The sequence below is a fragment of the Aythya marila genome (assembly GCF_965140915.1).
Source record: "Aythya marila genome assembly, chromosome: 4".
Taxonomy (NCBI): domain Eukaryota; kingdom Metazoa; phylum Chordata; class Aves; order Anseriformes; family Anatidae; genus Aythya; species Aythya marila.
In genome coordinates, this window is record NC_139045.1 from 10026865 (window position 1) to 10041067 (window position 14203).

Below are 14203 nucleotides of genomic sequence, written 5' to 3' on the forward strand. Positions count from 1 at the left end.
CTGTTGGAGTCCAAATTAATGAAGTATACTGAGCATATGGAGACTGGACCTAGATATACCATCAAAATACTCAGGGAGGAAATGAATTTTGTAGGAAAACTTTTATTAAAATTTAAATTCTGTAGCATAAATCCATATATTCTTCTCCGATACCAGAACATGGAATGCAGATACCAAAGTTTTATCTGTCCTTTCAGAACAAGACCATTGAACTTGACCGTAATTTATAACCATGCTGGAATTATCAACTGATATTCTGTATAATCTGCATTGTCCCAGAAACCAGATTATGGGGTCAAATTGTTTTGTTTGCCATGAATATCTGCAAATATAAACACTGAAGAAACTGTAGTGAATGTTCACTGAGTGAAGGGACAAAAGTGGCAAAGGCCCAGTAGTATTCTGAAGTTCTGCATTTATCAGGTGGTCATGCCAACAGTGTTGTACCAGTGCTTGTAGGAAAACAGTAGTGTCCTAATGGAAAGGACACCAAATCATGTTGCATAAAACTTCTTGACTAGTTCTGCCATTGGCGTTGATAAAACACAATGCCAAGGACAGAAAATAAATACAGACTCTGCTTTACTTCAGCCTACCCAGTAGAAAAATGGAGATACTGGTGATGCTCACCTGCTGCTGTGAAACAGCAGAGAGCACAAAAACACCCTGCTATTTAAATGCTTTTTAAATCACGATGGTACTTCCAATATTTCATCAGCAAGTCACTAGCAATGATCATATTCAAAGCGTATGCCAAAGAACAGATGCTGCCACTGAATGGGCAGCATTATCTTTCCTGCGTGGATTGTCTGAAAGTGGCACATTTCCACACTGCACTGTGGAATCATCTTTCTAATAGATAAACTCCTTCTGCAGAAAAATCTGGCAAGCAACCTGTAGCACAGATGGCTCCACTGCGGAGACACAGAACTGTTCATGTCTGGGACACAGGTGTTTCTCGCCCTGAATTTGCTAGCCAACCTGTTGCCCAGCCAGGAGACACATTTCTGTTTTCCATGTAAATCAGATGAATCACAGCCATTTCCAGAAATGCAGAAAAGCTGCCCATTATCACCAGTATTAATTATTCTCCTCACTGATTAAAGTCAACATTACCGTAGAGAAACAGACTGATACTAAAGCCAAAGCTACCTCCTCCTCCTCCCATCTCAGTGTCATTGCTAGTTAAATTACCTTCTCTGTTTTTTACTGTATAGCCATCACTTCAACTCTACACATGCATGCACAAGAACATGGTACCATTCTGCAATCAGATATTCAGCATCAGCTATAAGAGTTAAACCTGGCTGGAAATTGAAAGAAACATTACCAAATATTCTCCTTTTCAAACAAAATTGTGGCTGATGTCAGACATTGTAAAGTTTGCTTGGAAAAGTTCAACAAACAAGGAAGCAAACTTTATTTGTGTGGGTGAATGCAAGACCCATGGCCTCCTACTCTCTGAAGGTGTGGCTGATATATTCAAATGCCACTTGACGAGTTAAGCTGAGATGTGAATCCAGGTGCCAGCTTTACCACAGGCTGGCCATTACTATCAGTTAATGAGGAGGTGAACTATGAAAGTTCACAGCAAATGATATGCAAGCACCTAAACCCATACAGTCTGTTCACTGAACATCTTTTGGGTACTTGAGAGAGACCTTAAGATACAGGTAAGCATCTTAAATACTATTGCAGAGCATACTCAGAGCAAAGTTAAGCATCCTTTGAACAATGGGTCTGATACCTAAATCTTGACTGCCCAACCTGGCAGAAACACTTGGACCTCACCTAGCACAAACAGTAGCACCATTTAATGGAAAGCTTGGCAACTTTATGGTAGGAAACACATGTATGCACAAGCAGGCAGATAGGGAGGGTTAAGTAGCCAGTATTTTCAATAGATCATGAGGATTTAAAGTCCAGAGCTTTCATTGACACCAGATTTACAAGAGCTGTGTCTTAGCTCTCTTTTTACTGAGGTCGCTAGACTATATATGTGACACACCTGAAACAAGGGGATTCCTGACTTCCACTGCCTGATCTTAGTATCAAATAATAAAACTTGCTCTTTCCACAAGTTTCTTCACTGCTGAATCGCATAAGTTACCTCTTCCATTTCTGTTTCTATGCCAATTTCAGTGGGAGCAAGTCTCTTGTTCTGTCTTGAGGACAGTCTAATGATTAGGACACCCTAGTTCGAGATAGGCTGAGGCTAAGGTATCTCATACAGAAAAAGCAGCTTTTGTATGTAAAAGTAAAGCTTTTATATTCCATACAAAATGAACAGCAAACACTAAATGAACACCTCGTATGCCGACTATGTAATACTCTTATTAAAAAATGAGAACTCTTTAGGTTAGATATAGATACAAATCTTTAAAAATAAATTTTCACATCATGCTATAGCCAAAAGAGAAAGATAGCCGTAGTCACCAACAGCAAAAAATTAATCCATCCACTGTTACCATTGTATACCACCTAAATTACAAGGCACTTGTTGTTGCTGAGCACTTCGGTTATCTCAAACTTGGTTTACAATCATTAGCTCATCCTCCCTCTGATACCATTTTAGATCTGAGAACATTTTCCTTGCAGTACCCAGATGATAAATTCCATCTGATTCAGCTGTGGCAGTAAAGGTGAATGCACCTGTCATAAATATTCACTGGCTGATTTACACAAAAGACCACTTTATTTGTACAGTTGATGAGAAAAGCCATTGTATAACAAATGGCACTGTTCAAATTCTTATCAAGAAAGCTTTGTAAGTTGAGAGAAGTGATTCTTCCTTACACAATGATGGCTAACATGACAGCAACTATTAATTATGGAAATGCACTGCACACAAGGGAGATGTGCAGCTCTGGCTGGACTCTGACTGTAGCACCACTCTCAAAAGCCTTGAACAAAGCATTCACACTGCTGTATTTGTGTTTATGTTTATTAACATGCTTGAGGTCTAGGCTAAGAAAAACAACAATTTAGCATGATGATTCAATAATAATCGATAATAATTCAATAAATTCAATAATAGTCCTTTACCCTACTTTAACAGCAATGGAATTCCCCCTCATTAGTCAGGTTATAAGTAATTCAGTGAACCTCCAAAGTAAAATAAACAAAAATAAACAAACAAAAACCAAACATCTGCTGTGGTGGTTTTACTCAGATGGGCAGCTAAGCTCCACTACAACTACTCTCTCAATCCCCCTCCTCAAAGGAAAAGGGGGAGAAAATACAATGCAAAGGGCTCAAGGGCTGAGATAAGGACAGGGAGATCACTCAACAATTATCGTGACGGGCAAAACAGACTCAGAGCAGGGAGATAGTAAGATTTATTGCCTATTAGTAGCAAGCTAGAGAAGAGAGAAACAAAGGAAAGAAGCCAAAAACTCCTTTCCCCCATCCATCCTGTTCTACCTCCTCTCCCTGAGTGATGCAGGGGAACAGAAAATGGAGGCTGTGGTCAGTCTCTAGCACTTCGTCTCCACCGCTCCTTCATGGTCCCTCTCTGCCCCTGCTCCATGTGGGGTCTCTCCCATGGGATGCCGTCCTTCCTGAACTGAGCCTGCGGGGGCTGCCCACAGGCAGCAGCTCTTCAAGAACTGCTCCTACAGGGCTCCGTACCATGGGGTCCATCCATCCCCCAAACTGCTCCAGCACGGGTACCCTATGAGTGGGCGGCAGCTCCCACCAGCCCCCTGCTCCTGTGTGGGCTCCTCTCCACGGGCTGCAGCTCTGGCCCGGGGCCTGCTCCTGCGGGGGCTCTCCATGGGCCGCAGCCTCCTCCAGGTCACATTGACCTGCTCCACTGGGGGCTCCTCCACAGGCTGCAGAATGAAAATCTCCACAGTGATACTCCATGGGCTGCAGGGAGAAAACCTGCTTCACCATGGTCCTCACCACATGCCACAGGGGAACTTCTGCTCCAGCGCCTGGAGCACCTCTCCCCCTCCTTCTTCACTGACCTCGGTGTCTAGACAGCTGTTTTTCACTCCTCTCGCTCTCCCAGCTGCTGTGTAGCAGCAGATTTTTTTTTTACACTTTCTTAAATCTGCTCTCACAGAGGTGCAAACAACATCTCTTTTTGGCCCAGCTCTGGCCACTGGTGGGGCCCTTATCTAATGTGGGGCAGCTTCTGGATCCTTCTCACAGAAGCTACCCCTATGGCCCCCTGCTACCAAAACCTTGCCACGTAACCCCCCCACAACACCTACATAGCACTCTCACTGATTTTTATCTGTATTTGGGAACTGAGCACTAGTTCCAACTCATTATAAATACATTTAAGCTCAAATGCCTCATTGCAGGTGGAATACCATTTATATTATCACAATTTTGGGAATATAACAAGTAGAGATTATATTTCTCAGGGAAAACTGAAAATGTATAAATGGTAAGAGTGACTTTCTTCCTCCCTCACTTGCAACTTTCTGCAATTTCACACATGCAAAAAAAAAAAAAAAAAAAGGCATAAAATAAGTTTCAAATTTCTTAATATAATCCAGTTGAGGAAAAAGAAGAAAAATAAACACTGTTTTGGCTTTTCTAAATATATTTCCATATCAAACCATAAGAAGAGCATGTAACAGTAATTTTGTTGTTTGATATGAGCTATTGTGGCACTACTGAAATGTCTAGGAAATCTGTATTTTAAAGGATCCTCTGACTACGCCATTCACATTAGTTTCTTTTTGTTTCATGGCATACTTCAATTATTAAAGATTACACTTCAAATAAGAAAAATCAATACAGACAATCTCAAGAAGCCAAACCAATATTGCGGGAGAGATGCTAACTTTTGTAGTTTTCAAATCCTGCAAGACTTAAGTTTCCAACTGTAGTGATGACTGACACAAGATTTTTCATTTGAGTTTCTCAGCTTTATAACTGGGAAGAAAGAAAATAAAAAAAATATAAAAAAGGATAAAATAGATAAATAAAATTGAAGCTAGAACTAATCCTTAAGAGTATCAGCTGCTACCTTAGGTTTTTGAAAATAGAACGGGAGCCAGATTGTGATCAACCCTCACTCATGGAGGCTGACAAGCCAATAAATTCTACAGTCACATACTTTTGACTGTATAACCTGCTTTCTACTTCTTTGATCAAATTCTGTTTGACTACAGTTTGCATTAGCAATTTCCAAAAGGCCTTTTGTAGTTTTCTTTGAGTAAAACATCTTGCAGAGAAATAATTTTTTCCCATCTGTTGCCTCCAAAGATAACAGCTTAGAGCCTAGCGCTGTTTATCTTCAGCATTTACTCTTCTCTTAGAAATTATGCCAAACTTGAAAAATTGTGCTTATATCCTATACAGCTGTACGACACAGCTCTATGCCTAGATACACACCGTTATTTAACAGAAATCTATACTTCAGTATATGATATACTAGCTCTCCCTGTAGGTCCTCAGAACACCTTGTTGGTTTACAGAAGTGTGAGGTATGATACATCTCTGTCCAAGGAGGTGGCAAGGAACAGTGAAGTGACTGACTGTCCTTGCATCCTTTCCTGGTCATAGAATAAGTATGACAGTGTGTGTGATAATCTTACTCAAGACAAATTGTTCTCTGACTGAACATCAATCTACTCCTCAATAATTTTTTCAGTTGATTAAAGATTTACACTATGGGCACAAGAATACCTTATGAATGGACTGGCAATGTGAGGAACGCAAGCCACAATATAGATAAAAATAAGATTTACAAATACTGCAATGAATCATTTCTAGCCTTTTCCATTTTTTCTTGACCGGTTAAAACTGTGTCAGAGAAATTTTCTCTTCAATTTATGAAACCACCTGACTTTTATGACATCATTATGACTAACTCATGCCTCCTTTCTAATGGTGGTATAATTTCTTCAACATGCAAAATACTCTGATCAAGGGGTTCCTCTTTTGAGAACTGCCCACTTACTTAGTTGCCAAAATATCCACTTTCAAGCTCAATTTGAATACTTTTCAAAGGATACTAAAATTATAAAGTTGAAAGACATTTAGCTAACAGCAGTGGAGAACAATACAAGAATGAGGTACTCAGAAAGTCTTCCAAATGCAAATAGTATTAAAATGTCACTTTTCTTTTTTTGAAGCTTGCAGTCTGCACATGCCCAAATGAAATCTCACACATCTGCAAAACCTCTAAGTAACATATCATTTAGGGAGACATTACACAGATATTAGGAAAACATCTACAGTTTGATTTTGAGCTCAACACTGAAATTCTAGAAACAAAAACTTGATCTTCCTTCCTTATTAACACAACACAGAGTTTGACACAGAGTCAAGCCTTTGAGAGTCAGATTTATTCCATCTTAAAGGAAATCGATCAAATGATAATCCTTTCTTACCTTTCTACATATTCACTCATAGCTCCTTGAATGTATTTGCCCTACTATTATCAGTGTAAAAAACAAGAGCATGGCCATTGTTCCACGGCAGAAATATTACAGAGTAATTCAGTTAACTCAAAAGTTAAATAATTTAAGGGACAACCAAAATATATATTCAATTTCCAGTGGTATATCAAACAGCCAAAACAAATTATTACATGAGTTCTCACAAACAGCTACCAACTTGCAATGTAATCGACACATTACAGTTACATGGATGAAAAACACATGTTCCTTTTCTCTTTATCTGGATGACATAATACATACTAATCCAAAAAAAAAAAAAAAAAAAAAAAAGTTCAATAAGAAGCTTGAATTAATTATATGTTTATTGAGGCACAGTGAAGTAAATGAGTACAGGATCTTGGCAAAGAGCCAGATGAGTAATAAACAGTTTTAAGACTGTCTGGAGACAGACTTGAGAATATTATAGTCATCAGGCAGCTGAAAACAGCCTCAGGGTAATTATGAGCATTTGCAATCGATTAAGGAGAGTGTGATTCTTTTATGAATCTTTATTAAACTTGCATTAAAACTTTAAATGATTTGAAAATGTTATGGTTCCAAGCACATCTTTGTCTGTGGTCATCATTTATTTCTTTCTGGAAAATGTTTATGCAGGCAAGTGACAGTGAAATTATTTGCTTTATAGGTTCTCAAAGGAGATGCTTGGAATCCAGAGCCCATACCTGCAGGTGGACTTCAGCTCAGAATACCATCCCTTTAACAACCTTCTCTTCACCCAGCTCAGCCTTCCCCGTTCTTTTTTCAGGATCTTTAAAGAATTGTACTCCCATGCTATCTCATTGCACACAGTTTAATATATTAGGCTGGAACCATCCTGCTTGGGCAGGGTTGGGGGGAATGCTCTCGTTTAAATTCACAGTTTCACAGAGCTCTTTACTAGCATCCTCAGTATTTACAGACCTCACTGTTCTCCTCATTGAGCTTGTTTTTTATTTTGGGACTTTCCCCCAACTCCTCTGTCAGACTGAGCTTGAGACATCTTTTTACTCATGTGAGCAAGCACCTCACTGCTGCCTTCATCCTTCCCCAGCACAAATAGTCTGAACCCCTCACATATGCTGAGAACTAAGAGGATAAATCCACATGGAATTTTCTGTGAGAGCTTTCTCTAAGTCTTTTCTACTGCTACCCTCCTTCCTTTCCTTCCAGCAGTTTTAAATTATTTCTTCAACCTCCACTTGCTATGGGACTGCCTCCTTTAACCTCCCTCACACAGTAAATCTGCCTCGTAGCAGCCCTATTTTTTTTCTTTGCAGAAGTTAAAATTAAATTACCACCTAAGTGACTGGTAAATATCCAGTGCCAAATATATGCAGTTAATATGATGTAAATCAACAACAATGGTTGCATATTGAAGGTACGCTGGGTAGAAAAACATAAGGTTAGGCCAGAAATTTGGACAGATAAGTGGGGTTTCAAAGCTTTTTTTTTTTCATATAAAATACGGAAAGATTTTAAAATATCACTACCATTACAATAAAAGAGAATAGGAAATAAGGCAACATTAATTCCCAAGAAACAATCTTATTCCCCTAACCTTTCTAGATAAAGTGCAGAATCTTTCTATCTGCTTTGGCACCAACAAAACATTAAAAATAAATGTTTTCAAACAGCTAGACTTTCTCACTTTTATCTTAGAAATGCAGAGATACCTACATTGTAAATTGCACAAAATTCACAATTATGTTCTTGCAGTGATTGACTGTTTTTTTTTTTTCCCCATAAAAAATTTACTACTACAGGAAAGTATCTATGTATTCCTGGAATATATGGTGAGCTGTAAACTGCCTGAAGAGAAAGACTTAAACTGGAAAATCTTGCCCCTTGTTGATACACCATAGAGATTTAATAAATAAATAAATAAATAAACAATTCAACCATATTCTGGTATTCTAGGTAAATTACTCTGCTCATATAGCCGGGGTGCTCACATTCAGATCTCAAACAATTATTTCATTTGTTTCCCTCTGTGATTTAACACCTTCAAGGTATAAGAGTCTTTTTCAGGTTAATATTTAGAAACTGGCCATAGCAGATGCATGCCTGTACCGAGCCAGGATTTGCATTATTTACTGTTACAAACTCAATTTGGACTTGAGACTATAAAATGAAGATGTAATAACTTGGTTAAGCTTGATCAAAATATTTACAGATGTCAGTGGCTCTTCTCACAATTCTAAATTTAGTGATTTCCAGAGGTATAAGTTATACATATACATTATCCGGTCTGAAAGTGCCTTTACTGAAAAGGCTGTTGATGGTCACAGGGACAAGTCCAGAGGCTTAGTGTCTCTGTCCATTCCCTACATTTGAAAGAGGGAGATGCAGAACTACCTTCTGCAGCACAGTGATCCTACCACTTGAAATGAGCAGTAAGTACTAGAAGAGTAGAAGCTAATATGGATGCTTAAATGTATTATCCCTTCATTTGTTACTGACAAGACACTATATATACAAAGGCTTTATTAAAATCTTTTAGTGAGCTTAACTATGTAAAGCAGAAAAATACTTATTTTTACTGTTATCAAGGGTGTGTGTGTGTTTAAATAGCCAACCTAACTACGGTTTTATCTGAAAAAATACCTATCAGTGAAAAAATTAGATGTCAGTTATTCCAGAAATGCATTTCTACATGCCTTCTTTAACATCCAGCTGCCTATGAGTTACTGAAATAATTGCTTCCTCCAAAGACTGACTTTCTCTCTTGGTAAAGGCACTTTAAGTGTACTTGAATCTTCTAGCATTTAGCTGGAAGAAGCGTTAAAATGTTAAAACTGAATATACTTGTCTACTGCTATTCAGAAAGAATATGGCATTTTTACAAAAGGATAACATCCAGCAAATAACTCTCTGCCCTGCAGAAAGACACATTTCCAGCTATAAATAATACTCTAACTCCCTGATAGTGAAAAAGAATCTACGATAGACTGCAAGATAAAAATCAAAAGCAATTAAATTCATAGGAATAAGAATCTACAATATTTATATATTGACACACAAATCAGCCACTTTTAAAGGTGCAAGGGATCTGGTTTATCACAGTTACTTACTTTGGACATGAGCATAATTTTACTCTAGGAAAATTTACTGTAAATATGAAACATTTTTTTCACGTATTAAAAATATTACTGGAAATTATTTCAGCAATATAACTAATGTATTTGGTAATAAATTGTTAAATTGAATCACTGAGAAATTATTTCTTAATGGAACTCTTCTTGTTGCCAGAACCAAGCCAACAGCACATTCGTATTTTCTAACTTACAAAAACGTAGGAACAATAGGAAAAATTAAAGGATTAACACATCAAAATCTATATTCCCATTACTTCTCAAGTGCTATTTAGTGATATGGAGACATCATTTAGTGTTACACTTTCTGCCTTGAAAAGGAAAGATCACTATATGCAAAAAAACAACTGGGGCAAGAAATAGGTCTGTTTGCACAAGTGTCAGTTCTGCAGAGGACTGAATGATGTATTTAGCTCTAAATAAATGAACAATATCTTCCTTATTATAAGAATTGAATTTAATCCTAATGCAAGTGTTGGTCTCCCATCTACTTTAATACTTAATACTAAATGTTACATTAAAATGTCTAATATAAACTGCTGCAAGCAGTTGAAGGGAGCAAAGCATTAAAGTCTAGGTCTGTGTGAGCTGAAAGATGAAAAATCAGACATCGTAGTAGATCCTCTCAGGCAAGTTGAAGAATGAGACTTGTGGCTTCTGCAAGGACTTGCAACCACACTTTGCTGTGCTGACATATTGACCACTGGGATGCTTCACCCCCAGGGCCTCTGTCCTGCATGCCTAGTCTTGATTTCTTTCTAAAACAGGCGCAGAAGCCAATGTTTCCTTACCCAAGCTCTTTCAGGGTTCTTGGACCAACTCGCTTTTATAAAGCCTAAACTGATCCTGGGCTTGCTTATTTTTTTATATGTTTATGTTTAGTATTTCATATCTACAGACCCATCCCAACAACTTACGTTCTTAAACATCACAGTCACCAAATAATTAGGGTTGGATGGGATTTCAGAAGGTCATGTAGTCCAACCTCCTGCTCAAAGCAGAGTGAACACTGAATTCAGAAGTCTCCGCTCTATAATCCATTAACAAGTGATCCCAGCTAGTCATTTTATGCCCTTGCTTTCCATCCCACTCATTGTGCAAGCCCCTCTTTGGTCAGTAAAAAAAACTTGGGAAGAAAAACTGTGTCCTGCTAACATACTGGAAATGCTTTGAATATATCAGTAAAATAGCAGGAAAAGGGGAGAAAGTGACACAATTCGTTAAGACTTATAATAAGCTCCTGGCAAGATTGCTCACTAGGGACTGCTATGAAAATACTGTCATCACAGGTATGAGGGAAAACTACTGCCATAGATCAAAAACTGGCTAGGAGAATTAAGAACAGGTGAAATACTATGTCAAGCCTAATGATTTCACCTGAAACAGAGTAGTGAGGAATTAGAGAGACATTACAGTATCAGAAAGAAGGAGACAGAGAACAAGTCTCATAGTAATGAGAATAACAAGAGGCCTTGAGTTAGAGATGGTAATCTGAAACTTCTGCTCTCTTGTTCCTTATTAAAAGGGGAGGAGGAGATATTCAATGAAATAGTAGAGTAAGAATGTATAAAGAGACTGAAGGAAGTGTAATGAGAATATAGAAACTGCTTGTTGCCTCAGGATGGCTTTTCAAATCAGGGAGTTAGCACAATTAAAAAAAAAAAAAAAAAAAAACCACATTTGCCTTTGCACAGATAACAACCCTACATAGAGTTAAACATTAAATTAAAAAAAAAATGTATTTAATATCTATCTATTCAAAGTATTGGATCCCAACTACAAAAAAAAAAGTCCAAGAAAAACAAAAGCAAAAAAAAAACAACAGACCCCACAAATAATTGGAGAGGGACAGCAGACTGCCTAGTATATACTAAATATAGATTTTTTTTGCACCTTTTCCTGATGTACATGACAGTAGTCCCTAATTAGAGTCAGTTTACCAATCTGTCTAGTCTGACACTGAGGCGATCGGCTCCGGGGCAGACACGCTCTGCAGTGGGGAGCAGAGGATTGTGGTGGGCAGGGGGTTCCCTGCATCAAGGCAGCTGAGGGAGCCGCCAGGACCCGGCAGCCCTCACAAGGGTGGTCTGACAAAGTGTGGGCAGAGCCAGGAGCACCCCCATCTGTCTTACAAAGGCAGCCCCTAGGGAGCACGAGCAATCAGGAGGTCAGCACAGCAGGGTGCGCAGGAAGAATGCTGAAGCTTGGCCAGCTTGACTAGGGGGCAATGGTATCCACCTGGCAGAAGGCCATGGCCTCCAGGAGCTCAGCTCCCACCACAGCCAATGCAGCCTCTCAGAGCTCTGGGGGGGAACATGCTGCTACCAAGGTGTCTGGCTGCTGGGTGTGCATCAATTATTTTTCAATGGTGTAACTCAATTATTTTTCAATGGTCTTGGGAATACAGAGGGGTCCCAGTTAACTAGAAGTGGGCAAGTGTGGTCCCAATTTTTAAGAAGAGCAAAAAGGAAGATCCCGGCAATTACAGGCTTGTCAGTCTCACTTCAGTGCCTGGTAAAATCATGGAGATTATTCTAGGACGTATTGAAAAACACAGGACAATGCAGTCATTGGTCAGAGCCAACATGGGTTCACTAGGGGAAGGTCATGACTAACAAGCTTAATTTCCTTCTACAACAAAATCACCCAGCTAGCTACCTGACCAAAGGAAGGCAGTCAACGTAATCTTTCTGGATTTGAGTAAAGCTTTCGATACTATCTCTCACAGTATCCTTCTGGACAAAATGAGCAGAATACAGTTAGATAAAAGCATAATAAGATGGGTGAACAATTGGCTGACAGGTTTAGCCCAGAGGGTTCTTGTAAATGAGGTTACATGAGGCTGGTGACCTGTCACTACTGGGGTTCCCTAGTGCTCCATTTCAGGACCAGTCCTCTTCAATGTTTTCATAATTTGAATGAAGAACTTGAAGGCTTTTTTGAGCCTGTTTGTGGATGACACCAAACTGGGGGAAGCTGTTGATGCTGTCAAGGGTGGCTCAGAGATCTGGACAAATTAGAGAGCTGGGCAATCACCAACAGTATGAAGTTTATCAACAGCAAGTGCTGAATTCTGCACCTGGGAAGGGGCAACCCTGGCTATACATACATACTGGGCAACAAGATTCTGGGAGCAGCCCTGAAGAAAGGGATCTGGGGGTTCTGGTCAACAGCAAGCTGACCATGAGCCAGCAGTGTGCCTTGGTGGCCAGGAGGGCCACCCTGGGGTGCATCAAGAATGGCATTGCTAGTTGGTCAAGGGAAGGGACTGTCCCACTCTGCTCTGTGCTGGCATGGCTTCACCTTGAGCACTCTGTGCAGTTTGGGGCACCACAGTATAAGAAAGATATTAAGCTGTTGGAAAGTGTCCAAAGGAGGGCAACAAAGATAGTAAAGGGTCTAGAGGGGAAGATGTATGAGGAAGTCGATTGGATTGTTCAGCCTAGAGAAGAGGAGACTGAGGGGTGGCTTCACGGCGGCCTGCAGCTCCCTCATGAGGGTATGGAGGGGCAGGCACTGAGCTCTGCTCTCAGGTGACCAGCAATAGGACCCGAGGGAACAGCTTGAAGCTGCAACAAGGGAGGTTCAGACTGGATATCAAGAAAAGGTGCTTCACTGAGAGGGTGGTCAGACACTGTAACAAGCTCCCCAGGTAAGTGATCGCAGCACCAAGTCTGCTGGAGTTCAAGAAGCATTTGGACAGCGCTCTCAGATACATGGTCTGATTTTTGGATGGTCCTCTGGGGACTTGGGAGTTGGACTTGATGATCCATGTGGATCCCTTCCAACTCAGATATTCTATGATTCTATAAACACAGCATTACTTGTAGCCTATTGAAGTCAGAAAAGCATAGAAGATGGTGGGAAAACTTACTATTCCTCTTGTGTCACATCTGGGGAAGATGCATCACTAAACTAGCTACTGGTCTGAAACTTATTCCTTGCAGGCAGACATTTGCATTACAGAACACAAACCATAACAGGATTTGTACCCAGAAATCAAGGACAGAATAACATGGGTCTGAACTTCATTCTTTTTAATTTGAGAATGCAACTTAAGTGATTTAAAACTAGTGTTTATGAATACAGTTATTAAAAACAAACAAACAAAAAAAAAACAACAAACATTCAAGTTTGATTTTTAAAACAAATACATGCAAAAAGATATCTTTTATCTGGCATAACTATGGTCTTCTTCAAAGACACACTGGTACTTAGATGCATAAAACAAAAATACTCTCTTCAGGCTTTTTGGGTTATGTGCATGTTCCTGATCTACGGCTGGTGCTTTCAGGTGCTGCTTTGTTATAAATAGGAATTCTCCTATTCATCATTTTTTATATTTCTAATTTAAGAATTTATTATGTAGCCAAGGAACAAAATTCAATAACACCTGACCTGAACGAACCAGTTATTATGCACAGCAAATCGCTGAAGTGAGCTTTTTTCGACAACTTGAAGATTTAACTTTGAAAATAAAGTTTTGAAATGTTCATCCAAACAAGTCATGATTACTTATGAATAATGGATGTGTCTGAAGAAAACCAGTCTGGTTTCAAAGCAATTTTCCCTAGAAAAAGATCATAAAATTAGTTAAATAACACATCTATTCTACAGCAATCTGTCTAGATCTCCTCTCAGCAATAGAAGATATTTGGACTGAACTTGGCTGAATCACCAAGCTGGATGGCACAGTCTAACTTGTGA

The 14203-nt window shown here is 39.3% G+C and overlaps 1 protein-coding gene across 2 annotated transcripts in view; it reads right to left on the minus strand.

Moving 5' to 3' along the window:
- The window catches only part of GRID2 (glutamate ionotropic receptor delta type subunit 2), a 700788-nt gene that overhangs the window by 285398 nt on the left and 401187 nt on the right, over positions 1-14203 (minus strand). The gene's annotated exons all lie outside the window — the stretch shown is intronic.